This window comes from Taeniopygia guttata, chromosome 1A, assembly GCF_048771995.1.
Source record: "Taeniopygia guttata chromosome 1A, bTaeGut7.mat, whole genome shotgun sequence".
Classification (NCBI taxonomy): domain Eukaryota; kingdom Metazoa; phylum Chordata; class Aves; order Passeriformes; family Estrildidae; genus Taeniopygia; species Taeniopygia guttata.
The window spans coordinates 22936768-22958923 of record NC_133025.1 but is presented as its reverse complement, the minus strand read 5'-3'; the positions used below and the strand labels follow the sequence as shown (position 1 = coordinate 22958923).

At 36.4% G+C, this 22156-nt stretch overlaps 1 long non-coding RNA gene across 5 annotated transcripts in view; it reads right to left on the bottom strand.

The window, feature by feature from the left end:
* The window catches only part of LOC115490928 (uncharacterized), a 162540-nt gene that overhangs the window by 37571 nt on the left and 102813 nt on the right, over positions 1 to 22156 (bottom strand). Inside the window, exons 3-4 of one of the 5 annotated variants that reach the window (XR_003956836.4) lie at positions 12088 to 12145; positions 10753 to 12004 (exon numbers count right to left, since the gene is read on the bottom strand). The exons of 3 other annotated variants lie outside the window; for them this stretch is intronic. This is a non-coding gene — a long non-coding RNA (uncharacterized lncRNA). Of the gene's footprint in view, positions 1 to 3671; positions 8213 to 10752; positions 12005 to 12087; positions 12146 to 22156 lie in introns of those variants that run through there. One more of the 5 variants, XR_012052629.1, reaches the window with a different exon arrangement.

Below are 22156 nucleotides of genomic sequence, written 5' to 3'. Positions count from 1 at the left end.
ATTAGTTGCCCCAGTTTTTTGAGCCTTGCTGTCCCTGTACAAATGGAGTACATGTCTGCAGCAAAGACAGATTTCCATAAATATGAATGAATGACATTATACTACTCTTCTGTCTCATTAGAATCTAACTGCTGACAATCACATTCTACAGTTATTGAAAATATATCACCTTTTACAAGTGAAGATAGTAAAATTTATCTTTTTTCCCAGGGAAGATCTGTCAGCTAACAATTGCTGAAGTATAAATGGTCCAAGTATCATGGCATCAAAGAATTTTAATAATTGTACTTTATAGTGTCTTTTAATGATATTTCAAGGTAACATACAGTTAATGAAAGGCCATTCTGAAGTAACTGAATTGAGGGTTTTGTTCAATATTTAAAATTATTTATTTACTGGTATGAAAAAGTGCATATCAAAACATGTGTCATATAAAACATTTGTTAGTTTTGCTTGGGGAAAGAAAGGACAGAAATTGTGTTGTTGAGTTGCTTCACTTTACAAAGAAAGTCTGGAGCCAGGAATGAGAAGAAATGGAGAGAAGGATGTGTAGAAGGCCACAATCTGCTAGGAAACAAAAACTGGAATTCAGGCCATTTTTAAAACTACAGACTCAAAACAATTCCTGAATATCAAAAAATACAAGACCTGTCTTTGTGCAAAGGTTGAGAACTTTGAGAATGCTGTCTAATTAAGCTAAAACTGGAATTTTTAATGTATTATTTCTGCATAAATAAATTATGGTTTCTCTATACACATATTTCCAGAGACATCCTTCTACCCAGAGACCTACTTCTACCCAGGAGGCAGCTCTCTGCTGGGACACATCACTGTATAATCTAACTCCTCAAATAAAAAAGTTATATGTAATCACATTTATAATTGTAGCTCTCTTATTTAATTTTTTCAACAGTGCTGTCCTGCAGTGCATTTTCTTCCTCTTTCTCATTAAAAAAAAAAACCAACAGTAAAAACAGGATTATTGTCCCAGTCATGTACAGTGTAACTGTATCTTGAAGCACTAAAAAGGGACCATATCCAGCAGTGCTTTAAGTGTTACACAGGTTTTGCATATTCATAGTTTGGAGACCCACCTGCTGGGTTAATACAAACAAAAAATAATCATATAGAGCCAAATTTCTAGAGAGAAATGTATGAGAATATATTATAGAGCATAAAACCAGAAAAGAACAACAGGATACAATACCAATTATGTGAAAAGCACGCAAGCAATGCCATAAAATATAATTAACTAAATACATTGATTTCATTAAGGTATATTAGGATCAGTCCAACTCCTTCTCCTTGATACAGTATAAATATGAAAACTATGAAATATGTAAAGACAGCTGGGATGTTGATTTTGGTTCATTTTTTTGTTCTGAAATAGGGATATGACAAAGGAGTTGAGATTATGAAACCATCACACAAATAGTGTAGCAGTTTTATATTAATGCATATTAACATACCTAGCAGAAAAAAATCTCATTCTGTTTCATGGCTTTATTTTTGACTTGAATCAAGATTCCCTTGTATTCACATTCCTGTTTTTCCATCAACAAAGGAAGAATTTATTACCAGGTGAGCTCTGCTAATTGGATTACTTTTCAAGTGATTATGAGATCTTGAAAGGTATGTTTTAAGCCATATTTTACATGACTCTTTGTCTTCTATTGATCATTATTTTCCTCTCTTTTGCCATTCATTACTTTGTAGTAATTTAAAACATTGTTTTCTTGTATCTCTTTTTCATAACAGGAAAAATGAAAACTCAGAGGATGATGTTATCACACACTGTTATAATGGCAATTTCTTTTGCAACCCCTAAAATTGCCGAAGTGTTCTTCAACTTACTTCATGGTCGAAAGTTCAAAGAAGCAGAAATAACAGCAATGTGATGGATATAGGATGCAGCTGAAGGGATAAATCAAGATTCTGATGCTTAGACCAATGGAGGAAGAGAGAGTGATGCTTCTTTTTCTTCCTAGATATAATTTTCCTATAATTTCATTTGAGCTATCACTTTTCACTCCATGGTGTTACCAGTTTTCAAAACTAGCCTTCCAGGCACTTGCAGGGGCGCCACTGACCTGCCCAAGAAACAAAAAGCTGAATTCCTGGATTCTTTTGCTTCAGCAAGTTAGGCAGAATTTTAATTCAGATATAAGCTATAATTTAAAACTTTGGGTTTATTCTATGAAGCTATATATAGGAAAGAGTAACAGCTGGAATGCAAACCTTATGTAAGAGGGAACTGTAGTCAGGATTCATGCCTCCTAATTCTAGCTTTCAAAAAAAACCCCAAAAAACAAACAAACAAAAAAAAGGAATATCTATTATTAGTTGGTCACCAAGGCTATCTTATAAAACCAGTGGAAAAGAAAAGGATTTGTCAGGAGTCCATTTTTGGCTCTTTAATATCTCTGAAGCCAGTGGAAAGGCGGCCTAACTTGTATACTCTGAATCATTTTCTAGAGGAGTTGCTAGCTAATCATGGAGTACTGTGAGATCTGCTGGGTTATTAGTCTCATTACAGCATATCCCCTGGGGCACACCTATAGATCACACTGTCATTTCTCTTACCTTAGTGCTCTGTTTTAAGACAGAATTAATTATCTGCTGGAGAGCCTTTCTCTTTTCCATGAGTGTAAGATCTGGGTCCAGCTACCTTAGGCTAGACTGTGTCTTTTAGGTGAACTAAACTTGAAAAGATCAGTATCACTGCACACACAAAATATAAATGTGCTATAGAGAATCTGAACTGGAACATCATTTAAGCTGATAATTCAATTTTATCAGAGGATCTAATCTGTGATTTTAAATCAGGAGTCCCCTCTATTAACTCTTCAATACATTACAATATCTTTCAAAATTCAAGAATTATGAGATCATAGAATTTTGCGATCATTACATTAATACTTATCTCAGCTTCCTTTCCAAAAATTGTTAAACTACAAGGTAAAAGTGAGCTATGAAAGTTGTTTATTTATACTAAACTCCTTAAACTGTATTTAAATAATGTTTCTTGAAAGACATAAGAAAAAAGCATACAGCAGTAAAACATGCTTATTCCACTGTTAACAAGATTGGATTCATTGAGTATGTGAAACATACTTTTCTGTACATTTTCTGTAGCTCTGACATTTGCTGTCTCATAAGTAAAGCTCTAATAAAATTCAAAAGGTAACATCTTTGTCAGTTTTAATGGAGGTTATACAGGTAATACTATATAAATGAGTTGAAGTAGCAGGAATTGCAAAAAGCATGCCTTTCAAATACATTTAAAGATAAATTTCCTCTTCAGTTATTTTCAAATGAAAACATACCTGTTCCCCAAGTCTCATTTAGAGCTTTTGGGTGTATAAAATTACATAAATTGGCTTTTCTAATTGCAGAAAGCAAGTTATTATAACAAATGGTGCAAGTGTTTATGAGTAAGAGTTCAATTTGCTTTCTTTATATCTTAATCCATATCATTAATTTCTTTCTTATTGAAGTAAATGGAACTCTAGGGGTGGTACCCTAAAGCTGATGTCAATGTGATGGATTTCATCTTTAGTATCTCCTGGTTCATTTAACATCTCATTCATTAAGACTATTACATATTTTATACAATTTTGATCATCTGCGTTTGCAGATTCCTCTTAAGGTCAAATACATGCGAGCAGCTATTCTTTTATTTTAGAGTTCATGAAATGCTCAGTCTTAACATGGACTTTGAGAGGAAACTGCTATAGTAGCCTTCTTGTGCACCATCCTTTTTAATTTATTTTTACTCTTTACTCTTTACTCTTTGCATGTATTTGTTCACTTTATTGAACAAATACACATTCAAATAGAAAAAACAGAGTTACAAATACAGCATTTGGATCTATTGAGAAGAAAAGTATTCTGCAATGAAGGAGTCGATTAAGTAGTGGTCCTATGTTAAAAATTATCCAGAGCCTATAATTATGAATATTTTAGACTAGATTTCATGAGATTAGATTAGATAATGGCACAGATAAATAAATGCTACTTCTTTGATTCTTTTATACGTCTGCTACTATAATAGGGCATAATGATATTATACTACAGGTAGAGATTTAAAAATTTAATTTACATACTAACTTCCTTAAATTCTAAATTATTGCTATTATGATGAGAAAAAAAAATAATTTAGACTTTAACAAATGTTAATTATTTAAAATCAATAATTTAGTGAATTTATCTAGTCTTTAACCAAAACCAAAAGTTCTTGACAATTCAGTGAAACAAAAATATCCAAAAATACAAGTATTTTTATATTGCATATAGGAATTATGAGAATAAGATTTTCCATAATTTCCCATAATGAATTTTCTTATCATAAACTATAATAAATTTTCTTTTATATTCGTGGAAAAACAATGTAACGCCTACTGTGTCAATGCTGTTGGCTCACAGTCCCCAAAAGCTGCTTGGTGCACTCAGTTGTTTTCGTAGCAAAATTGATTACATATCAGTGCAAAGTTAATTCTTGTTTGACACTTTTTGGAGCTCCTGACTCCAAAAGTGATTTAGTTCAAGTCTGCTGGAAGGGTGTATCTATGTGGTCATGACCATTGGAGAAATGTGGGCAACGATTAGCTAAGATAGCATGTCTTGAATTTTATTCTTAAAATTTTTATCTATATAACTCCAACAGGCTGAAAGTTGAAAAAAAAGTTTTTCTAAGTCTGGTAACACCCAGCATATTTTGTTTAATAGTACATAGTTAAGGTGACTGTCCTCATTATATCCTCCTACCAAGCTTGGCTCATGGAGTCATCTCTGAGCGTGTGAACTGAGATGAAGAGGTGTACCCCAGGAAGTTACAAAAATGCAATTTCAGATCAGCATCAAATATGTTGTATATCATCAGGCCTTAGATGTGGAAAACCAGATTTTTTACTCCCTCCTAAGGTTCAGCTGTTGAAATATTTGAACAGATGTTATTTAATGCAATGACACCCACATGTTCGTACACTCAGATATCACAGAGACAAAGCTCAAAGAGTGTTTAGTGAGATAATGCAAGTATGGGAACCATATTGTTCTCCTATTCATACAAATCTCAATCCAAGGTAAACTTAGTGCAGAATTTATGCTAGAAGGTGTGGTGAAATTTTCTGTATCATCAAGACATGATGGGAATGCAGTGATATTGAGAGGCAGTTCAGAAAGCCTGCTATGACAATCCCAGTCTAAGTTTACTTCATCTTACAAGAGCAGAAAGTAAACATCATCTTTCCAAACTAAAAAAAAAAAAAAAAAATTGTTTAAACCTTTCAGAGTGTAGATTGCCAGAAAGGAATATTGTATAGATTTTCCTTTTAGGCTTCTTAAATATGTGAAAGTACCTTTTGAATTGTAGGATTTTGTAGTAATTTTTTCTTCCTGAGATAAAAAAGAGAAAGAAGTAGTTAAGGTATTTTTTTTCTTTATAAAGAGAAGATTAAATGACTATTCAGATAAAATCAGCACTCTTTTTTTTTTTTTAATCTTTGTTTCTTTTTCTGCCAGAAAGAAAAAAATAAGAACATGTTATCTAGACTTTAAATGTAGAACAATCCTTTAAATCCGCATTATTCTGAAGATTATAAAGATTACAAGTCCGTACAATACTTCCTGAAAACAGGCACAGAGAAATGACAAGCAAGTATCTAAATGAGGGACCAAGAAAAAAAAAAAGAGAAAAGACACATAGCATTAGCTATCTTTCTGCCATTCTGTCCTCAAAGCTCTATGAAAGAGATGAACATGAATTAGAGAGAATGACCTAAAAAGACTCTAAGTAGGTTTCTTAATACAAAATATGCTAATCTGCAGAGCACAGAATCAGCTGCATTTCTAAAGGTTCTCTGTATTGGAAAGACATAAAGAAGAGAGCATATGAAAGTTAAAATCCTGCTTAGAAAAATAGATGTGCAAGCTCTGCATTCCAGAGACTTATTTTAAAATTCTGCCGTTTCCAGTTTTACTTACACAATTTATGATCATCTAAGGTCAACTTCTGCTTTTGTTTCATACCACACATGAGCCACATACCACTGTTGTATTTTTTCCGTGGCTATTTCCAAATTTTGCTTTGAAAATTAATTTTCCAATTCCATAAAGTCTTTCATTTTTCCAATATGTTTGAACTTTTAATGAAGTACTTTGCCTTGATATTGCACAAGATAGAATGCACAGAACCTGTGATAGCACTAAACTGAGCTGAGTTCATGTTCTCTTATACTCAAACTACACTTAGAAGGAAATAACTTGAAAGCAGTGAAGAAATAATTGTGTATCTTTGAACTAAGATCTGTTTTTTTCTAATATAACCATCAGAAATACCAGGTCATTCTGCTAAAAACCAATTGCTTCTGGAACATCTGGTAGCTTTCCACATAAATTAACCAAAATGGTATCACAGTGGAAGGAATGGGTGGAGTTTAGAAAAAGTAAAATTCACTGACCAACAAAAAAGTACAAAAGAGCCATTAAGAACTATTTGCCACAGTTCTTAAACAGCAAGTTATTCCTGGTCTCTTTTTTGGGTCCTTATTCTGGATAAACTGAAATTCAGAGCCCCACAATGTGAGGCAATGTTTTGAGAAAGAATCAGCTATGGAGTGTTGATGCCTGCTTTATTAAGAAAATTAAGTATATTGTGTTGTTCTGACTTGGTATTTCCCTATATAATTTAATTGCGCATTTTCTAAGAAAATCAAGAGCTAGAAATCTCAGAGACAAAAGATTTTTCCTCCTTTTGTAAAATTTTCAAGGTGAGTAGAGGATGGAGACCAAAATCAGGAAAAGCAGGTATGAATTTGGCCCACTGAATAATACCAAGAAGAAAATCAACACATATTCTCTGAGGTACCAGTAAAACATCCTGACACAGGAACACTAAAAAATAAAAGACACAGCTAGCCCAGTATTTCACCATGGGACTTATTAAGGAGACCTAAATATAATGTGAAGGAAATCAGCTGTCACTCATTCTGCATCTCATGGGACTACCTTGGCTTTAAATAATTGAAATTCTGAAACCAAAAATCATTCTACTACACTTACTAGTGCTTTTTGTAAAAAGTCTTCTAGTATTGATGATTTTGTCTCTGTGAAAATTTATGGCTGATTTATATGTTTACAAAATCATGGCACTACTTAAAATTAAAATAATTTATTTAGGACTTTAGAAAGGCCATAGATATGATAGGTGAAGTATGAAGTCAGTTTGTATTACCTTCTGTTAAGAAATGTGATCAAACGTAAAAGTTTTTTCCTCTGTGATTTACATATTGGTTTTCTTAGAACAAGTGTGACAGAATGTTTGCTATCTATATTTTCCAGATTTAGTATTGGAAAATTTTTATGGAAGCACTTAGAATTTTTATTCTAATGTGTTTTTAATAGATTACATGATAGAGTCTAATATATGCATACTATCTTTCCTTTTTTTATTCGTGTGCATTCTGTATATTTAATGTTTTCATTGGGGTATAGAAGGATTTCCACTGAGGCTCTTTGTCTGTTTGCTATTTTTCTCTGGGGTTGAAGAAATTATTAACAGAGAGCTAATAACAAAACATTGTTATTTCTGAAATTACAGCCCCTTATCTCAATGACTAAGCTAGAAGCAGAAACAGGGTTTTCTCAAGGAAGATTATGTTGCAGCAACGGAACACTCGCTGAAAGACTTCAAGTCTGTCAAGTCTGTCAACAATTACTTGACTGAGAAACCCAGAATTTTACAAAAGGAAAGCCTTCACAATGATACTTGTGTAAAGAAAAGAGAATAGAAGGAAGGATTCTGCAAAGATCCGAAGATCTTGAAAGGATTAAATAAAACTTAAAGTTCATGTAGATGTTTTTAGACTGGATTTTGAGTGGAAACTTTCATTGGTTTTCCAAAAGGTAATGTACTTCTTGAGTTTCTCTATGAGATATTTGTGGTTGTTTAGATATCTTTTGACTACTCTGGTCTTATCTTTATTTCATTGCTGTCTTGTCTCTGAGAGTATTTTAAAAAAATCTTCACCAAAATTTTTGATAGAGCTCTGGAAGCAGGAAAGAACTACTTACTTTGCATCAGAAGTGGCATAGGAAGAGATGGCATCAGGGTGTCGAAGGCTAACATCAAGAATCCCATCAGTTTGGAACAGGTGCTTGTCAGTGACTCTGCAGACCATGATGGTGCCTTGGAGCCCACAGATGCCTAGCCCTGGTAAGTTTGCACAAGCCAACTTGATTAGGTATTGAGATAGCTGATCCAGTGTTATGGCATTACAAATTTCATGGTAAATACGTACCACCAATTTCTCTATTTCCTCTAAATGTTTTCAAAAATCTTTGAAAAAGACATCTTTGAATAAAATGCATCTATCTTTACTACCTGAATACCTTGTAATTATTAGGTTTCTTCCTATTCCTTTAAACATCAGACCTAAATTTTTTGTTAAAGTTTATGCAGAAATTTATTCTAGCATATGCTTTTTTTTCTTGCTGTAAGAGACCTGTTGTATGACTGAGGTCTTCAGTAATGATCCTTACTCCCTTTTCAAATGCATAATAATTACCTGTTCTGCTGGAAGGGGCTAAAATGTTTTGTTGGCATGTTGAGATTTTCTTTGAAACGTATATTTAATTCTCTTTAATGGAAATTAAACCTTTATTTGGTTTTAGAGGAATTTCCTGAACCTGGTCTTCTTGGATGTATGTCAAAAATACTTATAGAAGTAACATGCAGAAAGATGACTAACAAAACTTAAATGATGATCATTACCAAAATAATACAAATTCCATTATAAGATTACTACCTCTAATTTAACAGCATAGCAGACACTCATTAAAATGTATTTTCTTCTATTTCCTTTTCTGAAGTGAACAAAACACTACTACAAAGTGCCAAACTGACAGCAGTGGAATTAATTCTGTCTGCCTGGTAGACAAAGCAAGAAACCAAGCTGGATTTCTTTAAATTTTAGTACATTTGTCAGGCTTGTCTTTTTCCTCTGCACTATGCAATGGCTCTTTGTCCATTGACATTAATTGTACTATTTCCATTTACTCCAAAGACCTTTAGTTCAACTCAAACATAGGAACTAACTGCATGCTAATTACCATTTCAGTAACATGCAAATATGCTAAACTATATGTTTGTCAAAATAAAAAGAAACAGGAGAAGAAGAAAGGACATCGTTTCAGATTGTTGGCTAAGACAAGTCCTATTCTTGAATCTTCCACTTACTGCTAGCGATTCTAAGTACTTCAAGGAACATTATTTTTGAGTAGTTACTACTAAGAAGTAGGAAGTACAACTCATTAAAAATAACTTGGGTCTTGCAATAGTGGGTAGGAGAATGATTAACTATTGACATCAAGGAGGAAAAAATTGTGTAAGGGCAAATCTAGCTCATCTGTGAATAGAAAAGGTTTCTAGGATGACAATTATCTTATTCTTTCCATTTTTCAGGGAAGGGGTTGAACTATTTTAGAGGTAGGAGTGACTCTCTGGAGAGCTCTATTCTAGCTAAGGGTGATAGGAGGGAGGGAGAGAAGGAGGGAGAGAGGGAGGGAGGGAAAGGAGTTCACATTTTTTCCCCAGCCTCTGAAGTAAAAAAGATACATCCTTCAATAATTTTAGAAAGTACTTTACACGAATAAGAATTTTTGTAATATTAATTGTATTAACATACAAATTTTCATTAAATAAAAACGTTTATATATTAAAAAAAATGAACCCATTTCAGATAACTCAGATGCAAACACTGTGCCAGACTTCACAAACACACTTAGACAGATGTTCCCTCTTTCCTAGCATATCCACATATGGATGGATTGATATCACTAAGGTGAGTGGTGTAATTGATATACCCAAAGGACAGGAAGCCATGCAGAAGGACCTAGACAAGCTCAAGAAGTGGGCCAGTGGAAACCTCATGAGGTCCAATAAGGCCATGCACAAGGTCACAAATCCTTTTCTCCTGCATTGCCAGGTTTAACTTCACTCCTTATTTCCAATCCCTCTCTTTATCCCTGCAGGATACCCTCAGTCCCTTCAGCAAGAAAAAAAAATGAGGAAGGCACCCTATGGTCTACACTTAGCTGCTGTTCTCTGACATTCCCGTCTTCTCACACCTTTCCTCTGCTTCAGTGTGAGTTCTTCCACTGGCAGCAATGCTCCAGGAAAACCTGCTTCTCTAGAGCAGGTTTTCCTTCTGTGGAAGGGAATAACCACTCTGCCACGGAGCAGCTCTTCACCCCACTTGTCTGACTTTGGTGGTTTTCCTGCTGTTCTACACTACTTTTACTCCTGCCTCCCCTCCCGGTTTGCCCTTTCTCAAATACAGGTGTTCTGCCCTCTCTCAAATGCAGTATCACAGAGGAGCTGTCACTGTGGCACAATGAGAGGCTCTGCTGTCTGTGCCCTGTGTGTGTTGGCTGGAGCTGGCTGGAACCATCCATGTGCACCTGGGCAGCCCCAGCTTCTCACCCTGCAGCCCCCTGGCCACCACCTCACCATGCACATCCAGTGCAAAGAGATACACAAACTTCTTGAGAAGTTGCAGAGAACCTTGTCTCAGAATTCTGGGAGAATAAGAAGTAAAAACCCCATTATCTGCTTGATTCCTCTAAATACATATGAATACAAGAAACTTGGTTTGAACTAGATTTACTGTACTTTGCAATAAGTTAAACTATCTATTGCCATGAAGAATAGAAAATTAGTTTATTGTTGTATTGTGTAACAACGCTTGACACATCCTTTGAAATCAGACAATAGAAAGGTAGTGGCGTTCACTGAGAATTTTTTTTCCCAACAGGTAATGAAAACATTCAAGTGCTTACAGACTTTTTGCAAACTTGCCTGTTCAGATTTGTATAAAATTGGATGTGTTACAGAGTTCACTTTTTTTTTAGAGAAGGAAACTGAACAAAGTACAGAAGATGGATATCAGCTGGTATCTCTTTTTTAAATCCAATGCTGAGCAATGGCTTGAAAAATGAGGAAATTAAGGTTTGCTTATGAACAATTAGCTTGAGATAATGAACTGCTTAGATAAGCAAAAGAAAGTAAATTAGGTATTTTTGTATAGAGGATATAAGAAAAATATTTGATTTTTGAACCAAGGAAGGATAATTATATAGGAAATTATCCTGAAAATTCAGAATATGTTAATATTCCTATATGATTAAACTAACAAGCAAAATAGCTGAAATCTACCAACAGTTTGTAAAAGGACACATGAAGCATGTAGGGTGGTTTTAAGAACTTCCTTTCAGGGAAGTGCTTGTTTCCTCCGGGCTGCTGAGACATAATCAGCCTTTGTTCATACAGCTCTGTGAAGGTGTGTGACTGTACCATACACCAATTTCATTTGAATGTACTTGCTACTGTAATAATACATTATTCCTTGAGTTCTTCTTACAGTACTGATTCTCTTGGGCTCTAAAGTCATGACATCTTTGTGATCTGAGTTGTTCAGAAAATTCCATACAGTCTCTGCTCTTCCCATATAATCTATTGTGATCATTGCACATACAAATTAAAACAGCTGTATGAATGAACATGGTCTCCTGTAATATTTGAGTTGCAGACTCATATATCATTAAGAATTTTCATTCATCTACTGGGAAAAAAATTATCTCAAATTATACAGATTCTTTTTTCAGCACAAATATTTATTCCAAAATAATGGAAGTACACTGCAAAATAATTGACTTCTACTTAAATTCTATTAGTTCTGCATAACCTAGGGAAAAAAGTCATGTGGAAAATGTAGCAAAATATAATTTCTCATCAGCACAAACCAAAGATTGGTTTTTTTATTCAATAACAATATCATTACAAGTCAAACTGACTTATGCAGCTGAAAAATGAGCTAAATGAAGGACTCTTTCTCTCCCTCCTTGTGTTGTAAAGGCACAGGCGATCTTTAGAATGAGCTTAAAAGGAACAGATGAAAAGTTTTTGTTGGGTGCCAAGTAATACTTCGTTCCAAAATTTACTTGTCTGAAAAAATAAGAAACAAATTAATTGTAACAACTCTCTTAATGCAAATCCAGAGCTGAAGCTCTATTGGTTTTGTTACTTACTTTCTTTGCCTTAGGGAGCAAAATGGTTAGGCAAGCAATGTAACCACAATTAACTCACCTATTAAAAAGAAAACCAATTTAAGTATACAGGCAATAAACAAAATTATTTCATTACAATGCTGTTCTTATGTCCAAACCGTGGCAAGGCTGAAGATTCTAAGCAGGTATACACACACAGAGCCCATAGATATCCTACATATGCAGTCATACATAGCTATATATATACATATATACACATGTATATATCCACAGAGCACCCATATGAGAATAGGGTGCACCAACAGCCTCCTTCCCTCTCTGGCTGGACAGGATGGAGGTCCAGTGATGAGAAATATATATCCATATGTACAATGTGGATTGTGCGTCCAGCTGCTTCATTTACTTGGCCTGCCCAGTCTTGAGATCCGGTTATTAAAATTTTGAGAGTGATGCTTCTGCCTGAATTTAGGTGCAAGCAAGACTATATGCCAAAGTCAAGTATCAATTTTATTTAACGGTAAATGTGAAAGAGAAAGAGAGTGTGTATGAAAGAGATAGAAAAGAGGTGGGAGGATAAAGGTAGTGACAGAGACAGATTAAGTAGAAAATACAGCCACTGTGTGGATCCTAACAGCATCCTATTGATCCTCTCGATCAGGTTTTCCTGGTGGTGAGGCCCCCCCCCCCCCCCACCCCCACCCCCGAACAGTATCCAGTGAATGAATATACATTTGGGCAAGGTGGGAATGCCCTGGCACTGCCTTTGCATAGTCTCTTGTAACAGACTCTGGATCTGTTGCATCATTTTGCATCATGTGCAGTCCTCTGGTGCAAGGCCTCAGGAGCTCTCTAGGGGACCCTCAGGGGACCCTCTCTAGTGTCTCAGGGGAGCACTCCAGGGAGTCTTTGATAGGCACCCCCTCAGCTGCCCCTCACATGCAAATCCCAGAATATGGCCTTCCTGGGGTGGGGAGCTTTACAGCTGAGACAGTTTGTGTAAGGGAGGATGGGTGTTTGCCCCCTCTGACCAGAAATTATGCCACATATCCAAGTCCCTTGTCTCCCCTAGGTTGTGGGGGAGTGTATGCAAATGTGGCCTCAGCAGATGGGCTTGTGGTCTATGGCCTCCTCCACCTCAAACCCAGCCAGGGATGACTTTCAGGACAGCTGCTGGGTTTGGCTTTTTTTGTGGATGTATTCTTCTCCCTCAGCCTTGTTTCCTTCTCCCTAGACCTGATATGATTGAACAATAGTCTCACTTTTATCTTATCTCAAGTTCCCTTAAGTAGCTTAATTCATGATCCAAAGTTTCCATTTGGAGGCATCCTAAGGGAGGGGTGGGCTTTGGTGGTTGCAGCTTCTTCATACAGTTTTGCCATAATGGACAGAAGTCCTTCATAACAATGTTTGAGCCACAAACCATAACATTTCAGTTTCTGACGACCTGTAACTGCCAGTTGTCAGCACCTGAACATGTGTGCCCGCAGTCATTGCCCCTCTCCAGCTGCTGGTCACAGAAATACAGCTGGCCTAAATTAATTAGTGGAATATCAGTCTTACATCAAGACTAGTGAACTCTGTTGACTGCAGGCAACCTTAAACTGTTTATATGTAGAAGAATGTAAGTGAAAGATAGATTATTTTCACCAATAGTTACACACAATACAACTTTTAAAATTTAATTGCAATGGTAAACACCAACTGCAAATCAGAAAAAGATCTCTGTTTTGCTGCCATCAGTCCCAAATTCCCCATATCAATACTCAGAATTGCTCTCCTGTGCACAGCACAACCATTTACCTCAGACCTGAACCCAGAGTTAGATCCACAGGGAACTGACCTGTTGAACATTCTCTGAGTGCAAGTAGTAAACATGGATGAAATTGCAGCCAGTGTTTTCAATAAAAATGTGTGTCTATGACATCAGCCTTTCATAGACGACTGTGGCTAGCATATCTTCCCAAGAAACAACAAACTCAAACTTTCTGCCAAGAATGTACAGTCTAGTCCTGTCCTACAGCTATGAAAAAAGGATTAGATATTTTTTTTCTTTTTGAAATATCAAAAGAAAATAAAATAATTTAAAATTTACTGAATCTGAGGTAGTATGAGTTGGTAAACAACTAATTTGAATTCTCTCAAAGGGATAGTGAATCATGGACACAAATTCCTACCTAGCCTGGTTTGCAGATTTTATCCAGTGATTCATCAACATATAACACAACAATCCTAAGCCTGGGTTACCTTTTAGAGCAGCTAAAAACCTCTTAAATGGTAGTTTTTAGCTGCTCTAGAAGTCTTTATTATATCCAGCTATTAGTTCTCAGAATAAAATAATATCTCCATTCACTTTTCAAGAATGTTTTGAGACATGAGGCCACAGACATTTCAGAAAGCTTTTGATCCTGCTGTCTATATTTCAAAATTTTCAGTTGCACCATACTCTAGCAGTCTATGTTTTAGTGATTACAGCAGTTGCTGACTGGCTTACCACAAGTTGTATAACACTAGGCTGGCCAGTCACCACTCACCTCTGTGAAGCAAGATGTAGGTGTCCACATCTGTATGAGTCTGTTAGTTTTCCTGTCCACTTCATATGTACCTCTGCCTGCTATATCTTATTTTGAATGTAAGAATATTTTTATATTGCCCTGCTGATGAATTGCTAAAATTTTGTGTCTTTCAGTTATAACATTTAAGGTTTGTTAATCTTGCCTTAATAGTGTTAATATTTTCATTTACAGTTAACATTTTCAGAGGTGCACTGATTTCATCAAGTATGTGTAAGATGCTGGCAGCCCATTTGCAACAATTTTTTGCTAAAAATTCTCCCTGTTTATTAATTTTAAGGAAAACAATGAACATTTTTGCCATACACCTCTCATTTCTGAAATCTCTGTCCTTGAATAAATCTTTTGCTTTTTTGTTAACTCCTCTCTCCCATTTTCCAGTGTTATCAGGCAGTTAGTTTTGCATCAGATTCTAAATATATCTGTCCTGGCTGCATGTTTATTTCTTTGATGGCAGTAAAGATGAAATAGAAACTGTATGTAATGACTTTGGATTTTTTAACAGTGGCATGAGAGGGAAATGTGTGCTACCCATATACTGAAAGCAAAAAACAGAAGGATCTGAGTGTTTATAAATTCACAGCTGAACTTCAGCTTCTAGAAAAAATACTTGCATAAGTTATCAAACAATTCAGTAAACTCCTACAAGAGAACAAGGGTGATGAGTAAGAGCATACATGGATCTGTCAGAATCAGGAAGCATCAAACCCATCTTGTTTTTGTGACAGGGTAACATGCATTGTGAATCCTGGAAGAAAAGTGGATGTCAAATATCTTGATGTTAATATCTTGATGTTAATAATGTCAATGCTTTTGACATTGTTTCACATGACATTTCATAAACAAATTAAGGAATTCCTGTTTTCAGGAAGAATGGATGCAAACTGGAAAAGACAAGGATTATAAGGTATATTCAGGCAGGCATTTCCAAAGAGAATAGCAGGTTACCACAACAATCTACTCTGATTTTCAGCACTATTTTAAAATATCTATGGTTTGTATGTATGGCATCCAGGAAAGACATTTTCAGATGAGGCAAGTGTAAAAAAAAAGTATTTTCAGAAAGCAGTAGTGATGTATGCAGTACTGGCCACCTACATTTTGAAAATATTTACTCACACTGAAGTAGATTTGACAAAATAATGCTTCTAGAAACATGTGGAGGAAAGGGTGCCTATTTTGAAAAAGAAAAATGTGTTTCTTTCTTTTGCCTGCAAAGCAAAGGATAAGAAAATATTTAACTGAGGTGATAAATCATTTTCCCACAGCCTACATTATATGTATAAACTTAAGGGTAAAAAACCCCTTTTTTTTTAGGTAAAGGATGATGTTGACACAAGAAAATTATTAATTTAATCAGCTCATAAATTAAATTAGGTTGTAAATTATAACAGTTCTAACCATCAGAGGACTGACATGTAGGGGGGCAAAAGGAGGTGGGGAGGGAATTAAAACTTAATAAACTGATTAAGTTCTATCTTGAAGCTAGTTAAAGGTATTGTGATAAAGCAATTGCCTGCTATAACTGCTGGGACTGGTCTTCATGCTTCAGGAGAGCCCTTCCTGTTCCAAACTCTTCATCTTACATCTAAATTTAAAGTACACAGAGTAGTGGTTAAAGTTCTTTTTGCAGTATGCACCAATATGTCCTTGGTAGTAAAAATCTACTACCAAGTGTTCTTTGCTACTCCCTAAAACTGCTCAATGAGAGCAGTCTGGAATCAGGCCTCTGACATGCCAAGGACTGCAGGGGGTAGCATCCTTTGGCATTGCACCACCATCCCTGCACTGACTTCAGCAGCACTGAGTAGCAGCTCTGGCCCCCTGTGCGCTCCATCCCGTAACAATCCCTGCATTAATTGCCTTGCATGAGTTGTCAGGTCTGATGGCAGCACTCCTGACTGTGTGTGCTCCCTGGACACGAGTCAAATAGGAAGTCAGATATGAACCTGCTAGGTCTGCCTGGGAGAGGCTTGTTCAGTACCTACTGTTCAGTAGACTGTTTCTCACATAATGTTTTGGTTCCAGTTACAGCTAAGTGGGCCCAGCTCCTTTCTGCTGTGCTGTGAGCCAGAGGTGCCTGAGTGTGCCTTCCTGGGCATGGGTTACACAACACAGAGTCTGTGCTGCTGCAGTCAGGCTGCTTTTGGTGAGCAGGATACACAGATTAAAAGTGAGGAAGTGAAGGGTGTCAGAGAGAAAGCTGTGTATTGATAATGTGACCTGATCTTCTCAGTTAACATCTATGCTGGATTAGCTGAACATTTGAGAGTGTTGGAACAAGTTGCCATTGCAATTAAGGAAGAACTCCTTCAGCTGTCCCTTTTGTTTCGAGTTTGAAGAGAGTGATTTATGCAAAAAGTATTTTTTAATTTTCATTTCAAGAGGCATTAGAAAGTCCTAAGAGATATAATACTTTTGAAGTTTGAGAACTTTCTGAACATTAATGAATAATTAGTTTCTCAAACAATATACTTTTAATAAGCATTGATTGTTAAGTTGCTACAGCAATGAAAATATTAACTCTTGTTAGAACAAAATGCAGAACTTCTTACTAGGTATGTAACTTGCAAATGTAGAACTCAAAAATATATTCTTAAAAATATGAGAAGTAAACCAAATGCAAATACATTGGACATAACCAAAACATGTTCAATATAGGCTGTCTTCAAAAACAAAGACATTGAAATAAAAAAATAATATAAATAATATTCAATAAAATATTCCTGAAGTCTTTTGGAGGAACTTAAACTAAAGTAACTCCAAGTGGAGTTGAGTTACACTATTTGTTGCTTCTGAGACTAGTTAGAAAGTATTAATTCTTACATTCTACACAAGCACTTCAAAGTTTAAATTGCAGATTTATCACTATTTCATGCAAAGTTGTTCCCAGTAATGAACAAAAATACATACACACACACCAGTAGTTATATACATATTTCAGTGTATAAATGGAAAATATGAAGAACCTTTAAACAAAACAGTTGTTCTGAACTTATATTTCTGAGGTTCCAGAACTAGGATTTTTTTTCACATACCAAGCCTCTGCCATATTGACAGAAAATGGAAGTCTCCAAGAATACCTGCAACTAGACTGACATCTTATATAATTAAATAAGTAATTTAAATAATCATTTGGAGTACTGTAATCCTTAAGGAGAATACATGCATATATATGCGCATGAAGAGAGAGACAGAGAAGTATCTCTTAAAACTGTCGGTCATGACAAACTGAGTGTTGCAATATTCAACACTGTAAAAGATCTGATTAATATATTATTTGATTTTCTATGTTTAGGTTTACCATCTATAGATGCACTGAACAATGCCAACACCTCTGAGGATTGGTTAGTCACTGGAACAGGCTCCCCAGGAAAGTGGCCATAGCAGCAAGCCTGCCAGAATTCAAGGAGCAACTGAATGATATATTTAGTTTCTAGTTTTAGGCAATCCTGAGAAAAGCAGGGAGTTGGACCTCATTATCCTTATGAGTCCCTTACAATTTGAAATATTTTATGATCCTATGATTCAATAGAGAATTTTCATGTTCTCCAGAGAATGGAGAGAAATTATTTTTTAATCTTTGCTGAAAAAAACAATGATCTCATTTCTCAATATATCCTCTAGGGCTGATAAAAACAAAGTAAAGGAAAATATGTAACTTGGAACATCTGAGAATACTAGTGGTGTTCATATGGCATAAACACAGTGTAAAGAGTACCAAAATTCCTGTTAAAACCACATCTCCTGTTATTGTCCTGTTTAATTAGTATACACTTTTTGTCAAGAGTTAATGAAAAATATAGAGGAACTGATTATTTTCATAGATATGCTGGGTTAAGTAAAAATTTTTTCTGTTATATACAGCTTGTAAAATAGGTCTGAAAGTCCAAAATAGTGTAACAGAACAGTGTGTAAATGTGAGACTGCACATCTTGAACACACAGTATATTTTCAGACAGGGTTTTGGTTTTTTTAAAAAGTAATTTGAAAAATTGTTTGATTCAGGGAATGTTTATGCTCTTAAGACTTCCTTTGTTGGAATCCATGCCTGCTGAAGCAAATGATAAATCTCCCATTCATTCAACCATGCGCTAAGAGTTTTTGCAAATCCTACTCAGAACACGCTGTTCTCAGATGATACTTTGAGGAACTGCCTAATCTGGCAGCCTGACAGAGGGAAGATCCTGCAGCTTTGTGCTTCCAAGACCAGCTTCCCAATAGGTGCACATGCACACATGTACCCAGGACACACACACGTATGCATCCCTGTACACGTGCAGATCAAAACAAACAGAGACCACAGCACTCAGGAAATCATAAACAGCACAGAATGACTAATCCTATCCCCATTTCTGGCTAATCACAATGAAAGCCTATTAGTGGAAAATCGGCATGTGCAACCTGTAGCCCTCCAGAAGCTGGGCTCAAGCCCTCAGGCTGCCCAGTAGCTGCCCTGGATCTCAGCCTTCCCAGCTGCTGGCACTTGAACCTAGAAGCCTCCAAGACCACAACCCCACTCCAGTTGCTGGAACTCTAGCCTGTATGCAAAGACATGCTGACACATTCCCACACAGAGTACAGATTGCTCCAGTAACCATCTTGCACACTCAGCTTCTTCGTTAGCTGGCCCTAGACCCCTGGCCTAGCTGCCTCACACACAGGCATATGAAAGCCATGCTGTACTACCTGTTTCAAAACTATAAACCCACCCTGGTTCTATGGCCCATCTATGGCCACCTCAGACTCTGTGGTTTCTCCAGTACCTGGCACGGACACTCCGGTCCCTCAGGTAGCCAAATTTCAGACTCCCTGGTCGCACCAGGATCCAGCCCAGCCTCTGGGGCCGCTCTGATACCCAGCTGCTGAACCTCTTCTGCTTGTTGCTAGTCCATATTGATGTACACCAGTGATTACACACTGAAGCACACACCTGAACACAATGAACCCCTTTTGTGATATCTCCAGCTGCTCCCACCCCAGACACGCAGGCCCTGAGACTCCTGCTGCTTCACTCAAATCCCCAGACACATGTGCGCATGGGACAGAGATCTCTGCACCTGGGAAAATAGTTAGAAATGGAGTGTAATGAGAGGGCAAGACAGATTCTTTGAAACTTTTCCCTGCCTTTGATTTTAGAAGGCTCTTCTTGACATCTAGTAATGCCTCCTATATTTCCAAAGGCTGTTATCACCTCCCTCTGACAGAAGGATTAAGTTGTTGGCCACCCTGGGGCCATGGGCTGAGGCTCCCCTGTGACCCTCCTGGCGAGGAGCTACCTCAGGGTCTCCCTTAGCTCTGATGAGGTTGCTGAAGCTCCCCCAACTGTTATTGCTCCTCTGGACTCAAAGCTTTGTGTTCATGGACACATGCTTTTAATCACATAAACTAATAATTACATCCCACCTCTGATACATACCCTTCATACCCTTCAGTCTTCAGCACAAATAATTTCTTAGAGATTCAACAACAAAAAATATTTCTCTTTAGAAAATCAAATTTTGAATGAAATTTAAAGTTAAGGGAGATAGTTCTGTGAGAAACCCCAATTTATGAGACAGATTGAAAATTTGTATTACATCAGAAGCTACAAGCGGAATTCATGTTAGTAATTGAAAAGAGGGGCATAGAGTGTACTAAAATGTAGTATTTCTAGGTAAGCAGGTAAAAATATTTAAAATATTAAAACTATCAATAATGCAAATGAGAAGGGAGAAGGAAAGGGAGACTAAAAACAAAGAAGATGTAAAAAACATTGTAGAAGGGAAGTGACAGAAACTGACAAAAATCAGCATGTTTGGAGGGTATTTCTAATAAAAAAACTAAATCAAAGAATAAAAACCCACACAAGACTAGTTAAAATTATTACAGGATTTATTCACATTGTACTAGAATCTGATAAGAGAATAACAAAGTACTTTGATGTGGAAGATACCAAGGAATATAGCCAAATGTAGATACATCAAAGTGCACTGTTTGCTTATGTTAAGGCTCAGCAGGATAACAAAAGTAAGGATAACACTACAGAGAAGATTGATAGACCTCAACCAACAATTATTGAGGAATTCCCATCAAGTAGGTATGGTAATGTAGAAACAGGTAGCTGGAAGTAAAGTCCTTTGGGATGGATTCATTGGCTGGTGCCTATAAGGAGTAAGCAAATGATACTAAATATGAGCCAACTTCATCTGAAGATAATGGAAATTGTTAATAGCTGCCATTGACCAACCCTGATGACATCATTGTGGGACTTTTCTAGTGGAGAAGAGTTAAATCTCTTCTTCCTCAGTGTCTTTCATAAAAGGTCAGTGTCGCTAAGCACAAGTGTGCCCCAAGGTGGTGTGCAGTGGTGTGAGCCATTTCCTGGGCTGAGCCTGAGCTGTGACAGGCCACAGGCAAAGATACCTTGGCCAAGAGATGTGCATACAATAATGGGAATCTCAGGGCTGATGGCAACTTGTGGCAGGCAGTGAGGTACCCAGCTGTGACATATTAACCTGAACCAAACCAAAATTCCTACAAATCATGCTTAAAAATTAATTGTTTCAGAAATTAGGCATACTGCTTAGAAAAGTGTTACAGCTATGTAGGCTTTCTGGTTCTTGTCTTTGTCTCTTTTTCTGTACAATCTACACTTTTCTCTCCAAGTTTTGTGTATCACTAGGTGTATTCACTCAAGACTGAGATTAGTTTTCCTGCAACTGCCAATGAGCTGCTAGTGTACTCTGTAACAGAGACATTTCAGCTGATAAAGCTGCAGGAATGGGTATGACAGATGAGAACTTCCATTACCTTCACCATGAAAGCAGACTAGTAAAAAGCTACAAAAGAAACTGCCATGAAGAAAAATACTGAGCAGAAAATGAAGGGGAAAAGGGACAAAAAGCTTACAGGATGAAATTTATCCAAAGTTATTCTACAGCACTTTACAAATTATTTATACAGTGATGAGTGTGCTTTGGACTACAACAGGAATATTTGCAACTATAATGGGGAGGAGTTATTTTATAGACTATGGAAAGACAGTAAGCCTCCCAGAATATTATTCCTATAGGACAGATAGGACCTGCCTGCTTAATTTTAACTGCATTGAAGGTCAGTACAGGAAATAAAGAATATGGAAGTAATTGTCTGTTTCTTCAGAAGACTGAGTTGCTCTAGTCATCTGTTTTGTCACTACCAAGACCTAATATTTTCACAAGATGGACACACCTTATTTATGATAACAAAAACATTTAACCATTTTCCTTGTCAGCGCTAAAATGGCAACTTTATTCCCTTCTCCATCTCTGAACGGTAGACTGTTCATCAGTAATGGAGCAAAGAAAATCGAATTTTGAACAAGAGAAAAATTTAGTCAAAGGTGCAAAACTGCTAAAATCAATAGAGCACCATCCACAGACATTTCACATGTGATACTTAAAAAGAAATGATGAAATTACTTGCACTTAATGCAGTAGAGACTGTGGAAGAAAAGTGATCTAGAAACATTTAACAAAATCATATTTTAAGGTATAGCT